Raw genomic sequence first — 3378 nt, forward strand, 5'->3', positions numbered from 1 at the left:
CCACCACTGTTGGCTCATGTTGTCAGTTTTTGACACACACGCATCTAAACACACACACACACACACGCATCTAAACACACACACACACACACACACACATGCATGTTCTTGCACACAGAGACTTTTCCTCTGTTTTTGTTTTTTACTGGTTTTGAACCAGTAGTTGTTTTCTGTTGGTTTCATTTGCTTGACTGGTTGTTGTTTGTTTGACCTTGCAAATCCATATTTTGGGTTCTGGCTTGTTCTGCTTTTCATTTTGTGTTTGTATCATGTGAAAGTGGCATAATTAAGACAAAAGACACTGTTAGAACAGAAAGATCCAGAAAACCCACCAACCAGAGGTTTGTCTGGTACAGATGTGGAATTATTGGCTCTCACAATGTTGAGGCAACTGGGAAGAAGACAAACAAAAAAGGCTTGTGTGATTCAGACATTCATCAAAAATGGTCCTGTAGAACTGTTCAATGTGTCATGACTTCAGAAGCTCAAATCCTCTCTCAGGTCTAGTGAGAGTGGAAGAGATTATAAAATGAGAGAAGCAGGGCCCTCACTCAGAGCTGAAATAGCTCAGTTGGGAGAGCGTTAGACCGAAGATCTAAAGGTCCCTGGTCCGATCCCAGGTTTCAGCAGAGGAACAGCATTGACTTTACTTTCCAGTGGAGGAACTGCAGACATGAAGGAAACTAACATCTTGTCCTGTGCATTCTTATGACATTCAAGACATTTTTGGAGCCTCTTGTTGGATTTTGCCACAGAGAATCAGTGCCAATCAAAAGCATGGTGGACTTTAACATGGAGTATTGAACAAGTCAAGAAAGCAGCAGTTTGACCTTCACAGGTGTTTCTTTTCCTGTCTAAATTCTGTAGAAAGAGCCTGAGTAGCTCAGACGGTAGAGCATCAGACTTTTAATCAGAGGGTCCAGGGTTCAAGTCCCTGTTCAGGTGCTGTGGATGTTCCAGTGTTTGACAACATGGTACTGGATGAAGTTTAGTGTTGAACAAACTGTCATCATCAAAAGCAGAAGTGTTCTTGTCTTGCCACTGTGAGACTGTTGCTAGAAAAGTGACCAATAATAATTTCATGTGGCATGCAATTAACAAAACACCCACATTAATGGTTGCAGGGGGGCTGGAGCCTATCCCAGCATTTATGGGCGAGAGGCAGGGTTCACCTGTGAGCTCTGTCAGGTATGAAGGAACCTGACTGTTGAGGACGTCAAACCTGCAAAGACACAAACACACCCACCAACAGGACCCTGCACACACAACGCTGCATAGGACCCAGGCCTGGGGCCGTCACCAGTGTTCCCATAGAAACCACCAGCGTAGTCCAACATTGGGAACATGAACTGTGTTATAATACTTTTCCAGACGTCTTATGGAAAAAGTCAACAGAACGACAAAAGTAATTTTAGCCCACCAGATATTTGCTTGGACACTGAGTTCATGTGAAATTTAAATGACAGCTGAGAATCACGCCAGAGGCCTGGATATTCAAAGTCTTCAACTTTTGCTTTTGTTGTTCCATCAAGAAAGCCAATGAGCCAGTTAGTTGACAACCAAGAATCAGGTCAAACGGAAAACAACATACGATATGAGGTTTTTCTTGTTTCTTGATGGGCAGCCAAGAATATTTTCAGCATTGGATCATTAAAGTCTGTTTCATTTCTGATGTCGTGTTCTAAAATAATTGCTCACCTAAGAGGATTCTAAAAAGTCAGACTTTCTCAGTGATATTCTCTTCTCAGGCTTTCAAATCTTTTAAATTTCCATTTTCCACAAGTGAGTAGAAAGTTGTTACTCTCTTTGAATCCAGGATTTAAATCTAGGGTTCATTTCATGAGGCTTGAACCCAGGATTAAAAGCACATCATTAAATGACTTGTAGTGATATTCTCCTGTTAACATTCCAGATTATTCATTGAGATTTGGACTTTACGGAAACGTTTTTCCAGATTTTGATGGGCCAGTACAGCAGGAACTGGGGCTCATTCATGTCGTGGTTTAAATTTGAGCCTGGGTTTCTTCCCCTGCAAGATAAATCTGGAAAGCATTTTGTTCAATTCAGAAACGGTTTTGAAGGCAATTTCTTCAGTTGGTCCTGGAACTAGAAAGAGATTTTGTGGTAGGACATTTATTTTTACTCTATCAATCCTGTGACTCAGACTCAGAAAGGAAATGGAGTTCCATCTTCTGTCTCTCTTATTTTGATATCCCATTTGTGTCCTGTTCTTCCTGTTTTAGTTTGATGTCGAACCTTCCCTCTCATTTTCAGGTTACTTCACTTGCCCTTGTCTTCTGTTTGCCTGAGTCTCTCGGTGCATCCGAATAGACGTCAGGACTCTGAGAGGGAACGACCTCAGCAGAGACTCCTCTATTTAGAGGAAAGGAGAGCTGAGAGAACACTTTTTTGACATCATTCAACATCCTCAGGGACGATCGTTTACAAAGTTCGATTCAATATAGGACACATAAAATCACACCACATGAAGCAGGCTAATGAATAATAAATCAAATATAAAAATGCTTTATTTTAAGATATAAAATATCTTGTGAATATCTGGAGCTTAATTCCAGCAGCAGACCTCCTCAGGTGATGGAATTTATATTTGACATGTTTACCATTAAATGAGACACATTTGCAGTCCATTGAAATCTACTTGTGTTCATGGTGAGTTGATTTCAAAACATGAGCTGACAGAATCTACGTTTAGGAAGGAACCACCATATCCAGGGGTCTGGACCTTTTTGTAGTCAGAGCCATCAAAGTAGCAGACTAAGCTAGCAGATATTAGCATTGAGAAGAAACTGATACCTGGAGCCTACTTTTGGGTCTGGTCAAGTGATAACAAAATAATATGACATCATTGTCAGACTGACGCCTGCTCAACACTGACCAAACACCGCCCTATTGCATTGTGGGAAAATTCTGCTTGGTTTGTGTCCATCAATACACACAAGAAATTTGTCTCATGCTGCCGTGACCCGGAGTCGAACCGGGGTTGCTGCGGCCACAACACAGAGTACTAACCACTATACGATCACGGCCTCCTCAACATCAGATTGAGCTTCCATGTCTTTGTCTCAGATGAGATCAAAGAAAGAATTCTAAAATCAAACACAAAACTCTGAGATCAAAGGTTGAAGTTCCCCAAGGTTCAATTTTAGCTCAGACCCTCTTCAAGGTGGAACCAGCAGAGGAGCTCAGTAGAGACAACTGGACAGCAGCAGGACAGAACAAAGGCTCTCCACAATGGCAGGAGACAGGAAACAGGTTTGGACCATCTGGGCTTCTGTCCACTTTGATGGTTTTTAAAACATTGAAGGAAATTGTAAAAATCAACATTGTGTTTAAATCATGATTTCTAGTTGAGTGCGT

At 41.5% G+C, this 3378-nt stretch overlaps 2 non-coding genes across 2 annotated transcripts; one reads left to right on the forward strand and one right to left on the reverse strand.

Annotated features, from left to right (window-relative positions):
• Positions 1-556: 556 nt before the first annotated feature.
• Positions 557-629, forward strand: trnaf-gaa (transfer RNA phenylalanine (anticodon GAA)). The gene has a single exon. It is a non-coding gene; the product is annotated as a tRNA-Phe (tRNA).
• Positions 630-2975: 2346 nt separating this feature from the next.
• Positions 2976-3047, reverse strand: trnah-gug (transfer RNA histidin (anticodon GUG)). The gene has a single exon. It is a non-coding gene; the product is annotated as a tRNA-His (tRNA).
• Between the last annotated feature and the right edge of the window lie 331 nt (positions 3048-3378).

This window comes from Aulostomus chinensis, chromosome 4 (assembly GCF_037954235.1).
Source record: "Aulostomus chinensis isolate RoL2024-O1b breed Wild chromosome 4, RoL_Achi_v1.0, whole genome shotgun sequence".
Lineage (NCBI taxonomy): Eukaryota > Metazoa > Chordata > Actinopteri > Syngnathiformes > Aulostomidae > Aulostomus > Aulostomus chinensis.